Source organism: Heptranchias perlo, unplaced genomic scaffold (assembly GCF_035084215.1).
Source record: "Heptranchias perlo isolate sHepPer1 unplaced genomic scaffold, sHepPer1.hap1 HAP1_SCAFFOLD_59, whole genome shotgun sequence".
Classification (NCBI taxonomy): Eukaryota; Metazoa; Chordata; class Chondrichthyes; order Hexanchiformes; family Hexanchidae; genus Heptranchias; species Heptranchias perlo.
The window spans coordinates 1,385,659-1,399,622 of NW_027139612.1; the positions used below are offsets into that span (position 1 = coordinate 1,385,659).

At 43.9% G+C, this 13,964-nt stretch overlaps 4 non-coding genes across 4 annotated transcripts; 2 read left to right on the top strand and 2 right to left on the bottom strand.

Annotated features, from left to right (window-relative positions):
- Positions 1-7,208: 7,208 nt before the first annotated feature.
- Positions 7,209-7,282, top strand: trnan-guu (transfer RNA asparagine (anticodon GUU)). Its single transcript has one exon. It is a non-coding gene; the product is annotated as a tRNA-Asn (tRNA).
- Positions 7,283-7,722: 440 nt separating this feature from the next.
- Positions 7,723-7,795, top strand: trnav-cac (transfer RNA valine (anticodon CAC)). The gene has a single exon. It is a non-coding gene; the product is annotated as a tRNA-Val (tRNA).
- Positions 7,796-10,293: 2,498 nt separating this feature from the next.
- trnal-cag (transfer RNA leucine (anticodon CAG)) lies at positions 10,294-10,377 on the bottom strand. Its single transcript has one exon. It is a non-coding gene; the product is annotated as a tRNA-Leu (tRNA).
- A 78-nt stretch (positions 10,378-10,455) lies between these two features.
- On the bottom strand, positions 10,456-10,528 carry trnak-cuu (transfer RNA lysine (anticodon CUU)). Its single transcript has one exon. It is a non-coding gene; the product is annotated as a tRNA-Lys (tRNA).
- Positions 10,529-13,964: the final 3,436 nt, after the last annotated feature.

Sequence of the window (13,964 nt, forward strand, 5' to 3'; positions counted from 1 at the left end):
CTTGTGCAACTTCGATCAATTGAATAATTATGAAAGAGAATCAATGCAGTCATTCGAACTTCTGGCTAATGATTGGAGCAGAGGTTTCTGTAGTGTCGTGGTTATCACGTTTGCCTTACATGCGAATGGATCCCAGGCAGCAACATTATGTTGAGGCAATTTTTTTCTCTCTGTGAAACAGCCAGTCCTGTTAAATTTATCCCAAATCCGTGGTCTCACGAGCACTGAACATTTTAAACCGAGCCCTTTAAAATACAGTGTGTAAAATGAGAAGGGATAAAAAGTTCATCAAACAAAAGAAATTATTAAAGTTTTCCAACATCCCTCAGTAGCGTTTCATTCTGCAAAATAACGTTATCGGTTAATTAATGGTGATTAAAACAATGATTGTTTTTTCTCTTCCCACAGACTTTGAGTGAGTTCATGCGATTAATAACAAGTCGTTCAAAAGCTGCTTTTCTGACCCGGAATCCAACCCGGGCGGTGGTGGTAAAAGCGCCGAGTCCACCCACCTGGGAACTCCGTTTGCAGTATTACCAGATGGATTTCCCTTTCTCTGTGATTCAGCTTTTAATTCTTTTTAGCTTCTGATTGCGAATATTCCCGTGATTAAATCGGAACAATAGGCTCAGGAAAACCCGGGGAGGTGGCATCCCGCTCACCCAGCCTTTCCAGCAGCATTTATCTTTCCAAGCACTGGAGTGAGTGACACGTTCACCGGGGGGCGTCTCGGTGTGGAAAGGGTTTCGAATGAAGGAGCCATCGGTTAGTAAGGATCGCCGAGCGGTCTAAGGCGCTGCGTGCATCTTCCTTGGAGACATGGGTTCGAACCCCACTTCTGACATTGGTCATTTTGACTCCTATTTTATTTGTTGCTTGAGCTGCAGTTGATTTTTCGGCCCAGTTGATTTGCTCTTCCCGCAATAACCAACTCGGTCTCGATCCACGGCACGTTTTGACGCCGACCGGCTCATCCCTAAACCGAGCTTTAAACGAAAATATGTTGGAAACACAAGGCGGTCATTCACCAACTATGGAGAGAACAGACACTTGGGGAAATGTACCATAGGAACAGGAGTAGGCTATTCAGCACCTCGAGCCCACTCCGCCATTTGATAAGATCATGGCTGATCTGTGATCTAACTCCATATACCTGCCTTTGGCCCGTACCCCGTAATACCTTAGCTTGGCAAAAAGCTTTCTATCTCAGATTTAAAATTAGCAATTAAGCTAGCATCAATTGCCATTTGCAAAAGAGAGTTCCCAAATTTCTACCACCCTTTGTGTGCAGAAGTGTTTTCTAATCTCACTCCTGAAAGATCTGGCTCTATTTTTTAGACTGTGCCCCCTCGTCCTCGAATCTCCAACCAGCGGAAATAAATTTTCTCGATCCAGGAAATGTCAATGACACAGTCAATGAAAGGTGCAGTTCACGAAGGCGGCTCACCAGCACCTTCTCAAGAGCAATTATGGATGGGCAATAAATGCTGACCTTGCCATTGACACCCACATCCCATGAATAAAGACAAAAATGTCGCCTGCATGGCCGAGTAATTTCCTGCTGCTGAACGACGGGAAGAATGAAACCATCGGCTTCAGTCCTTTGAACTGTATACACTTGCCGTCGAGCTCAATCCCCACTTGGTCCTCTGCCCCGAATATCCACTGCATCAGAAAATCCTCCATAACATAGAATCACAGCATGGAAACATCACAGAAGGAGGCCATTCGGCCCATCGTGCCTGTGCAACTCTTTGAAAGAGCTATCCAATTAGACCCACTCCCTTTCCCTTTCCCTATCGCCCTGCAAAATGTTCCCATTCAAGTTTTTACCCAGTTCCTCTTTGAATGTTATTATTGAATCTGTTTCCACCACCCTTTCAGGCAGCGCATTCCAGATCATGGCAACTCGCTGCTTAAAAAAATTCTCCTCATCTCACCTCTGTTGCCAATCACCTTAAATCTGTGTCCTCTGGTTACCATCCTTTCTCGCACTGGAAATAGTTTCTCCTTATTTATTCTATCAAAACCGTTCATGATTTTGAACACCTCTGTTAAATCTCCCCTTAACCGTCTCTGCTCGAAGGCGAACAACCCCAGCTTCTCCAGTCTCTCCACCTCACTGAAGTCACTCATCCCTGGCACCATTCTAGTAAATCTCCTCTGCACCCTCTGCAAGGACTTGACATCCTTCCAAAATTGTGGTGGGCAGAATTGTGTGATGGCCAGCTGGGGCCTAACCACTGATTCATAAAGGTTCAGCATAAGTTCCTTGCTTTTGTACTCTGTGCCTCTATTAATAAAGTCAACGATTCCGAATACTTTTTTTTACAATCTATTCAACTTGTCCTACCACCTTCAAAGATTAGTGTACGTATACCCGCAGGTCTCACTGTTCTTGCACCCCCTTTAAAATTGCACCATTTAAGTTAAAGAGCTGGCTCAGGCACGATGGGCCGAATGGCCTCCTGTGATTCTATGATTCTATGTTTTTGATTACCCCTCTATGAAGCGCTTTGGGATATCCCCCAGAAGTGGAAGTCAGCAGTTCACTTTCTCCCTTAACACTTCCATCTGACCTGGGCTGGACTAAATAGATGTTTTCGGGGTGTAATGTTTATCATGTTCACCCCACACGCGAAAAACTCTCGCTTTAATCCCGGGTCAGAAACAATTTGTTGGAACTTGCTCCTCACAAACTTCCAAGCGCGAGCTTTCTCTCATGTAAATTGGGCTGCAATCCTTTCACATTCAACAACGGCTGCACCAGATTCCTGGTCTCATAACCACTGAACACTTTTAAGCAGACTCCTAAAATAAATTGCGTAAAATGAGAAGGGATGAAAGTCAGAAAAGATAGCGTAGTTTCGACAGTCACTCGGCAAAATTGTTAGCATTTCGTTCAGTGCGAAACAGAAAGTTGTTTATTAAAAGAATCATCTCAGAGACTTGAATTATTTTGCGCAATTAAGTGAACTGTTTCGTAAAAACAAGTGCGATAACCGAGAATCGAACGCGAGTTACGGTGGTGAAAGCGCCGGATGCCAACCACTGGACCACCAGAGAGCGCGTTAACACACGATTACCACAGTTATAAATATATTGGGCTGCAGCCGTGTTAGATTAAAAACATATTTCTGATTTGTTGGATGCAAATGCATTTCATGACTGCTGCTTCCAAATGTATTTACATGTATCTGTATTATTTATTCATTTATTGGTGTGTATATATTGTAAATGTATTTACATGCATCTGTATTATTTATTCATTCATTGGGGTGTATATATTGTAAATGTGTTTTCTGGATATTTATTACTCTTTCTCTTATTTTTCATTACACACAAATACATAACACAGATACACAGAGATATAATGATAACCACCACACAATTACACCCAAATATATTTATAAGTGTCACAGATGCAATGATATATATTTATAACAAGATATACCACATTGTAAAAATAATCAAAATAAATTTATAAATGGCACACATAACATAAACACTCACTTTATAAAGAAGCATGACATCCATTTATACACATCCATAGTTTAAATTTTCACACCGTCCTGTTAGCAGTCCTGAACAAAGTCCACACACCGAAAGTCTCCGCGTTTTTTCAGATGCTGCCCGTCCAGTTCCTTTCCTGTGATGTGATGATTCTGGGTGCCCGGTGTGTGTAATTGGATTTGCTGCAGTCATGCTGCCGCGAACAGGTGAAGGCTGCTTCTGAGGCTGCCTGACACCCGGTGGGAGTGGGCGGGGATTTGGCAATCTGAAATGAATTGAACGGTGCATGAGAAACTTTCATCAAGGTCAACATCCAGGTCCCTCCCATTCGACCTCCAGGCGCAATCGCAGCGCGTCTGATTCAAGGTTGCGTGTTCAAATCACGTCGGGGTCACACTTGTTCTCAGCGCTGGTTCAGGAGTCTGAATAATTCCGGAATTCATATTGCATTCCCTTTTTCACAATAAACAGAACACTGCTCTGAATTCTGCCTCACTAGTTCCCCAGTGTTAGTGAGAGAAGCGTCTGATTCCCCGATTTATTTATTGAAAGAAACACACACAAACACACTTATTAATTCAAAATCAGCCTGCAGCTCGACACGCACAGAGATAATCACAGCCAGAGAGACAGGTAAACACCGGGAAATGGACAAACCGGTTTCTTGGAGAATTGCCTGTACCTCCACGGTCGAATGTAAGGGCTTTTGTTGATCGCTTTCGTTCCACACCTTGGAATTCAGGAGAATCTGGTGCATGGTTTGTCGGACAAGGCACAGGCGCGATGGCCCGAATGGCCTGCTTCTGAGCTGCATCCTTCTCCGATTCTAAACTCAGCCCCTGGGGCGGAGCCAGCAGCCGCCTCGCTGCAATAACAAACAAAATGGCGAAGCTTCAGCTGGCCCGGCTCATACAGTCGGTTAAGCATGCAACTTTTAAACTCAGGGTCGTGGGTTCGAGCCCCACGTTGAGCGAATTCTGTTTTAAACTTTTACGCTGCTTTCACGAGTGAACCCTCCGTTTGCTTGACTGTCAGTGCAAGAGACGAGTCTGTCAGTGCCGCGTAGTGTGCAATGATCAAAACTTTAAAAGGAGCAGAATGTTATTAGGGGTTCAGATACACAAACCTCTCTGATGAGCCTGAGATTTTGTCAGAGGTTGCTGCCTCCCCTACATCTCTTGCCTTCTTTCGAGGCACTTGCTCCAGTTTCAATTTACAAACTGGGTGAGTTGGTGATCGGGTGTCGGAGAGCTGGTTTGTGATCTGAGCAGGAAACTCAGCGGCCCCGGGTGAGACAGAGAAAAAAAATCAGTCCAGGCCCGGCCCCAATCTGCGGATGTGGAAGAAAACACGGGAGGAGGGTGCGGTGTGAGGTCCCTGTCAAACCAACTGCCCGAACAAAGCTGGCCACAGTCACAGAATCAGAATGGCTGTTTCCTGACGGGGGTGGGCGTGGCCGGTTCATGTGGAAAAGGATCCGGACGAGAATGATCTGATTCATAATGTTAGGGGAGGGAAATTAGGGAGCTCCTTCGGAACGTTCATTACTTGAAAATGAAGTCTTTTTCCTGTGTAACTTGTGTGGTTTTGATGAATGAAATGTTTGTAAAAAGGCATCCGTGGAGAAGGATTGAGAGCTTTTAGGACTAGAGGGGAAATGAGGAGTTTTTTTCACACAGAGGGTTGTTACGAACTGGTAGCTACTCCCTGAAAGGCTGGTGGAAGCAGCTTTCATAGGAACTTTCAAAAGGCAATTGGACAGGTACTTGAAGAGAACTGATTTGAAAGGTTACGGGAAATGGCTGGGTTTTTTGGACGAATTTGGACAGCACTTTCAAAGAGTAGCAGGCAACAAGGCCGAATGGCCTCCTTCTGTGCTGTAATATTCTATGATTCTATTCCATGATTTTAGTGTGGGACAGGAGAGATGTTGTTTAAAGAGAAGTTCAACTGTCCCACTCAGAGCAGAGAGAGGTGTCCGGTCAGTTCCCCTCTGTCCAGTATAAGTAAGCAGCGGCTTTTTGTGGTGCAGTGATTACCAGTTCGCTTTACACGCGAACGACCCTGCTTTCGATCCTGGGCAGACAATTTTTGTTGCAATTGCTGTTTACATTCTATATTACTGACTTAAATGAGGGTACTGAGTGTAATGTCTCCAAGTTTGCTGATGATACAGGTGGGAAAGTAAGCCGTGAGGAGGACGCAAAGGGAGGTGGACAGGTTAAGTGATTGGGTAAGAAGGTGGCAGTTGGAGTATAAGGTGGGAAAATGTGAAATTGTCCACTTTGGTAGGAAGAATCGAAAAGCAGAATATTTCTTAAAAGTTGAGAGTCCAATAAATGTTGGTATTCAGAGGGAGTTGGGTGTACTTGTAAACAAATCACAGAAAGTTAACATGCAGGAACAGCAATCAATTAGGAAGAAAAATGGTATGTTGGCCGTTTTGAAAGTAGGTTGGAGTATAAGAGTGAGGTAGTCTTGCTGCAATTAAATAGGGCTTTGGTGAGAACACACCTGGAGTACTTTGATGTCGTCTACATGGATTTTAGCAAGGCTTTTGACAAGGTCCCAAATGACAGACTGGTCAAAAAAGCTGCGATTGCAATAGAGAGGGTACAGAGGAGATTTACGAGGAGGTTGCCATGGCTGGAGAATTTTGGCTGTGAGGAAAGATTGGATAGTCAGGGGTTGTTTTCTTTGGAACAGAGGAGGCTGAGTGGTGATTTAATTGAGGTGTACAAATTTATGAAGGGCCGAGATAGAGTGGATGGGAAGGACCTATTTACCATAGCAGGGAGGTTAATAACTCGGGGGCATAGATTTTAAATGATTGGTGGAATGATTTAAGGGGAGCTGAGGATAATTTTTTTCACCCAGAGGGTGGTAGGGGTCTGGAACTCACTGCCTGACTGGGTGGTCGAGGCAGAATCCCTCGTGACATTTAAAAAAATACTTGGATATGCACTTGAAGTGGCGTAACCTACAAGGTTAAAGACCGAGTGCTGGAAAGTGGCATTCGGCTGGGTAGCTCATTTCCGGCCGGTGCGGACAGGATGGGCCGAATGGCTTGCTTTTGTGCCGTAAGTTTGCTGTGATTCGACAAAATTGGCAATTCTTTTTTGTAACAGCATATTCCCAACCCAGGCCGCCGTGATGAAAACACCGAAGCCGAACGACGAGGCCAGCAGGGAAGGCATGTAAGAGTGTTAAATATATCAGGGAGTGTTTGCATTCGGTACAATTAATATTTCAGCTCCCAGTTACTGCAGATCAGGGATCAAAACCTGACATCAGCATCAGGACGCTCAGAATATTTTCTTTTTATTCGTTCATGGGATGTGGGCGTCGCTGGCGAGGCCGGCATTTATTGCCCATCCCAAAAAGCCCTTGAGAAGGTGGTGGTGAGCCGGCTTTTTAAACCGCTGCAGTCAGTGTGGCGAAGGATCTCCCACAGTGCAACGAACTAACAGACAAAGCACCGGTGGGCGCGCCGGTTGCAGGAGAGCTGGTTGTCGGTGATATCGACGCTGTGAGCGAGACCAGACCGTTTCCATGTTTCCACAAACAATGTCCCATCCTTTGTTTCTGGAAAAGTAACACTGATGGTGGACAATTGCATTTCTGTGGCTGCAACATGTAACTTTGGCTCGGTGACACGCTGCTTTAGTGTATCTTGCAAGAAAAAGGACCAGACGGTCTCTGTGGCGCAATCGGTTAGCGCGTTCGGCTGTTAACCGAAAGGTTGGTGGTTCGAGCCCACCCAGGGACGAAAATTGCACCTTTTTCGTCCCACTTTTGGATTCATTGCCTCATTCTGATAGCACTGAAGCCGGTGCCATGTTTCAATTCCTGATCAGCAGTAACTGGGAGCACTTTAAATGGCTCCGATCTCTTCATCTCATTTCAAGTTTTCCAATGTGTGATTTGGCTGCAAGAAAATACTCTGTGAACAATGTCATCTGAGCATGCCTGATTCGCCATAATTTACACTGCGGTCGGATATCAGGCACATGAAAAAAAAACAGTGAAATGTTTGTGTCGGCGCGATGCTCTGGGATTCCCTGCCTGACCATCTCCACCGATCCTTCTCTGCAGCCTTCCGAAATACAGCGCAGTAAATGTATCCCTGTGAAATCAGCTCCTGTACAGTAATACGGAAATTAGTTTGGCTGAGGGGTTATATCCCTATCACGAGGTTGAAGGTATCAGGTTTCCGTAGTGTAGTGGTTATCACGTTCGCCTCACACGCGAAAAGTCCCCGGTTCGAAACCGGGCGGAAATATTTTGAAACCTTGTCCCCATTAAAAATGATTAAATATTGAACGATTCACATTGCTGATTAAATGTGAACAAAGTCCATATCTCCAAGCCCTGTTAATGCAGTCCGCTGAGAGCAGGCGATGAATGCCAGTGTGATATTGGGGGTGAAGGCTGCTTCCAATGCTGTCTCATTCCCGGTGGGATCTGGCGGAGATTTGATCAGCCTCATCCATTCAACCAATATATGAAACGGTGTTTGAGAAACATTCAAAAAATATAATAACATCCAGGAGCCTGTCTTCAGAGTGCGTGGCGCAAAGGTCTGACTCCGGGTTAAAAGGCTGGTGAACTTGCTTCTGCTTTCTGAAATGTACTTGTCCATCCTTCAGAGGTCACGGGAAATATGTTTTTTGCCTTTCGAAAAAAGACGCGAAAGTTAGAGACATGTTTTGCTTTCAACACGGCTGGTGAAATGGCCAGACGATCATAAATTCGCAGTCACCTTTGAAACATTTAAAGGCGACGACCTAAAAATCACTTCGTGCAAATTTAAAATCACGGTTCCTATTTATTTCGGTCTGAAAGAAATAACGATAAACGTGTCAGTCAGTGCCCGCGGTGAGACGGTGATGAACTTGTTTGTTGCGAAGTTCACCGCTGGGCTAAAGCTGACGCCGTTTAAAGGACGCGAACCCACTCAATGTAAAGGATGAGCTCATAACCAACAGGTCCCGTCATCGTCAAACACCTCCTTTCTTGTTCAATGGAGGGAGCAGAGGCGTGTCCATCATCAGACGCCAGCAACTTTAAGAAATGGAACAGATAAAGGCATAGATGCAAGTTCCAAATCTTTTCAATGTCAAGTTATTTCACTTTATTTGAAGTGCCGTGAGGCTAAAAACGGGTCCGAGATGATTTGCGTTCACTCGTGACTTGTTTTCCAGTGTTTGTCCGTCAGGTTTGCAATTCAATTTGTATTGGATATTGAAGATATTTCAGGATGATTGCACAACATACCATGTGTAAAGCAACCATCTTGATAACTTCAATCATCACACACTCTACATCGACGCTGCAGAGGCCCCAGCACCCCTTTCAATATTGTTTTTCTTAACTCACAGTTTTCAAAAGGGAATTGGATAAACGCTTGGATCAAACTTTTTCAGGGTTATGGGGAAACAGCAGGCGAGTGGGACGAACTGGACAGCTCTTTCAGAGAGCTGGCACTGGCACGATGGGCTGAATGGCGCTATCTTATTCTATGATTCTATTAATAGATCAATTTCCGCCTTTCACTGAGCCTCCCTAAATGGAGCGCAGTAATCGTGTCCCTGTGAAATAAGCTCCTGAACAGTAATACGGAAATTAGCGTGGCTGAGCGGTTTGAAACTCTGGTTAGGCACCTAACAGGAAATTTCCTCTCTAAGATTGATTAGTTTATCAATTATCTCCCCCTTTCGATCTTAAATGTCTTTACATATCTTTTTGATCTCTTCTTCTACTGTCATGCCCACAATACCAGTCTCCCTGGTAAATACTGAAGCAAAGTGATTATTTAATATTTCTGCCATTTCGCTGTCATTGCCTGTGAGTTTGTCGTGTGTCTCCCTTAGTGGCCCTATTATCATAGAATCATAGAATCATAGAAGTTACAACATGGAAACAGGCCCTTCGGCCCAACATGTCCATGTCGCCCAGTTTATACCACTAAGCTAGTCCCAATTGCCTGCACTTGGCCCATATCCCTCTATACCCATCTTACCCATGTAACTGTCCAAATGCTTTTTAAAAGACAAAATTGTACCCGCCTCTACTACTGCCTCTGGCAGCTCGTTCCAGACACTCACCACCCTTTGAGTGAAAAAATTGCCCCTTTGGACCCTTTTGTATCTCTCCCCTCTCACCTTAAATCTATGCCCCCTCGTTATAGACTCCCCTTAAGAGACATGTTTTGTTTTCAACACGGCTGGTGAAATGGCCAGACGATCATAAATTCGCAGTCGCCTTTGAAACATTTAAAGGCGACTACCTAAAAATCACTTCGTGCAAATATTCCTATCCTAAATTTTCTTTGGCTGTTGATGTGTCTCGAATACTTTGCTTTTTTTGATATTCCTTTTTTTGCCTTTCCAATAGATCTTCAGACTTCTTTCCCAGTCTTATCACATTCCCCTCTCTCCTTTATTGGCTAGTGTGTGCCCTTTTCTTCAGTTTAAATTTTGCCCTTGTTTCTTTATTCATCCTTGGTGTGTCATTTCTGGCTAGTTTGTTCTTGCTTTTTAGTGGGATATATTTCTCCTGGACTCTATTTATCACCGTTTTAAATGTTTCCCACTGCTGTTCTATTTCTTTGTCCAGGTCATTAATATGTCAAACATATCACCGTTTGAAACTTCTCAAGTCACATTTCCATGACAAAGCCAGTTGCTTTTGTGGGAGGAGCAAATCAACTTGGTCTAAAAATCAGCTGCAGCCCAATCCACAAATAAAATATTTTCACGTCTTCGTAAAAATAAGCAATGTCAGAAGAGGGATTCGAACCCACGCCTACCGGAAGAGATTGCGACCTGAACGCAGCGCCTTAGACCGCTCGGCCATCCTGACTACAAATTTAACGTTTCATTATGCATCAATTCTGCACCGTTGGCCAGTGAACGCAACATAAAAGTTTTAAATGATACTCGCCCAACGTGGGGCTCGAACCCACGACCCTGAGATTAAGAGTCTCATGCTCTACCGACTGAGCTAGCCGGGCCTGATGGTACATCACCGCCTTATCTATTATTGCAGCAAGCAGGAGAAAGACTCCATTTCAAATTATTGGAATCAATTCTGAGTGACAGGATCAACTGTCACTCCGAAAGGCACGGACGAATCAAGGACAGTCAGCATGGATTTTTTAAGTGGAGGTCGTGTGTGACTAACCTGATTGAATTATTCGAGGAGGTGACAAGGAGGATCGATGAGGGTAGCGCAATTGATGCAGTCGACATGGATTTTCGCAAGGCTTTTGAAAAATTCCCACATGGCAGATTGGTCAAAAAAGTAAAGGCCCATAGGATCCAAGGGAATGTGGCTTATTGGAGCCAAAATTGGCTCAGTGGCAGGAAGCAACGGGTAATGGTCGACGGGTGTTTTTTTGTGGCTGGAAGACTGTTTCCAGTTGGGTGCTGCAGGGCTCCGTACTTGGTCCTATGCTTTTTGTGGTATACATTAACAATTTGGACTTAAACGTCGGGGGCATGATTAAGAAATTTGCCGGTGACACAAAAATTGACCGTGTCGTTGATAGCGAGGAGGAAAACTGTAGACTGTGGGGGTTCAGGCAATTTTCTGATAACAAAGCACTCAATCTATCTCTGAATGAATTTTGAACGAATACGTGTGTTTGACCCAGCACAGGCACGATGGGCCGAATGATCTCCTCTTGTGGACGAACATCATACGATGATACCAAGTGTTGTCAGACAGAAAAGCAACATATTCCAAATAAGAGCAGAGAGAGGAAACTAGTCTAACAGCATAACAGCACGGTGAGATATTGTATTTGAGAAGGATGAGGAGGGTTAGTTTATCATGGTGGTGGTCACATAGGGTATCATTTGTGACTTTGATAAGGACCATTTCATGCTGCGACAGTCTCTGGCACTGTGTGTGAGTGTGGGATTCATTCTGTATCTGTCAGTCTCTGGTACTGTGTGTGAGTGTGGGATTCATTCTGTATCTGTCAGTCTCTGGTACTGTGTGAGTGTGGGATTCATTCTGTATCTGTCAGTCTCTGGTACTGTGTGTGAGTGTGGGATTCATTCTGTATCTGTCAGTCTCTGGTACTGTGTGAGTGTGGGATTTATTCTGTATCTGTCAGTCTCTGGTACTGTGTGTGAATGTGGGATTCATTCTGTATCTGTCAGACTCTGGTGCTGTGTGTGAGTGTGGGATTCATTCTGTATTTGTCAGTCTCTGGTACTGTGTGTGAGTGTGGGATTCATTCTGTATCTGTCAGTCTCTGGTGCTGTGTGTGAGTGTGGGATTCATTCTGTATCTGTCAGTCTCTGGTACTGTGTGTGAGTGTGGGATTCATTCTGTATCTGTCAGTCTCTGGTACTGTGTGTGAGTGTGGGATTTATTCTGTATCTGTCAGTCTCTGGTACTGTGTGTGAATGTGGGATTCATTCTGTATCTTGTCACTCTCTGATACTGTGTGTGAGTTTGGAATTGATTCTGTATCTTGTCAGCAGTGTGTGTGAGAGTTTGTGATTAATTCTTTATATAAAACTGTGTGTTAGTGTGGGATTCTTTCGGTATCTGTCAGTCTCTGGTACTCCATGTGACTGTGGGACTCATTCTGTATATACAGTCTCAAGTACTGTATGTGGGAGTTGAATTCATCCTATATATGCAGTTACTCATACTGCATGTGATTGTGGGATTCATTCTGTATATACAGTCTCCAGTACTGTATGTGGGAGTTGAATTCATCCTATATATGCAGTTACTCATACTGCATGTTAGTGTGGGATTCATACTGTACCTGTCAGTCTCTGGCACTGTGTGTGAGTGTGGGATTAACTGTGTGTCTGTCAGTCTCTTGTACTGTATGTGAGTTTGGGATTCGTTCTGCATCTGTGAGAGTTGGAGTCATTCTGTGTCTGTGTGTCTCTGGTACTGTCTCTGAATGTGAGATTCATTCTGTATCTGTACGTAATTATTCTCTCAGATTAAATTATGGTGTTCAATATTGCAGCTTTTATATCTCAATGTTTAAATAGTTTTACTCCTTGTTTAATTGGTAAATATGGACATACTTTCGGATTTGATGCTGGAGGTTTTAACCAGATTATTTGTGCGCTTTTTGGAGTACTATTAAATCTCTATCTCTGTGAGTACTGTTGTGGATGATAATGTATCTTTAAAACTGATAAGGTGACATTTTTGAATTGGTATGTAATGTGTAGATCAGTCTGTAGAAATGGAATTGATACCGTATCTTTCAGTCTAATATTGTATGAGATTTTTGGACTGGTATGTAATGTGTATCTCAGTCTGCACTAATAGAATTGATACTCTATCTTTAAATCTCATTCTACGAGTTCATTCTGAACAGGTATCTAATTTGTCTCTCAGGTTTACTATCTTTCAATATTTCTCAATCTGATACTCTGCCTGAGTTTTGGACTTGTGTGCAATTTGTATCATATGATACACATTTCGAATGGATATTCCATGGATTAAAGTCATGTGTGTGAGAGTTCTGGGCTAGTATTCAATTTGAATCTCGGGGTACATTATTGGGATTCATTCTGTACCTTTGAATCGGGTACCATGTGTGATTTCTATCTGGTATTTAATTCGTAGCTAATGTTGCTCTATTGTGAGATTGACACAGTGCCTTTCACTCTGAGAGTGTGATTTTGGACTGGGATTTTTGTATCTACCTGTCAGCGGGACTGAGTTAGGGGGAAATGGAACAGTGTCTGCCTCACCTACTCTGCTTGACTGTTGGATTGAAAATGTGTCTCTGGAAATTGTGATCATTGTGGGACTGACTACTCCTGCTGTCTGAGACTGTGGAACTGATGACCTGTCTGTGTCTCTGTGCTCTGTGAGTGATAATATACTTACTGTGTGTGAGAAGGAGCTGGCTGTACTGTTCCTTCTGCCTCGGGTGGAGGAAGCATCACATTTATTCTGGATCGTTCAAGGGTTTGCCTGGAGAAAGAAAATGATCTCTTGTTACTCAGGAACAGGTGAGGTAGAAAAGACAGAAGTGATCAGTTTAATATCTCTGTTAATGATCATTTTGAATATCCACAAATGAAATCCAGTGATACAAACAGTGTCAGTGTCTGACTCCACTGCAGTACTGCAGCACTCAGCTTCTGCATACCAGGTGTGTTGGGCTGTTTTACAACAATTTAATAACATCCAGACACGGCCCAACCCCTGCACCGATCCATGAATGGGACGACCCGATGTAGCAGGGACCTTTGTACAGGTCAGGTTTCTAATCCCCTCTCCCATGGGACTAACCGTTCAACGGAAACCAAACAGCCGCTGTTTAAAATGTGTCCTTGACACTTCTCACCTGATGCCTGCAATAGATGCTCTTTGTATAACTCCCCACATCCTTACTGTCCGGCTCTGTTTCCACTCTTCACTGTCCAATAACAATAAACAGGGTGAGGCTGGAA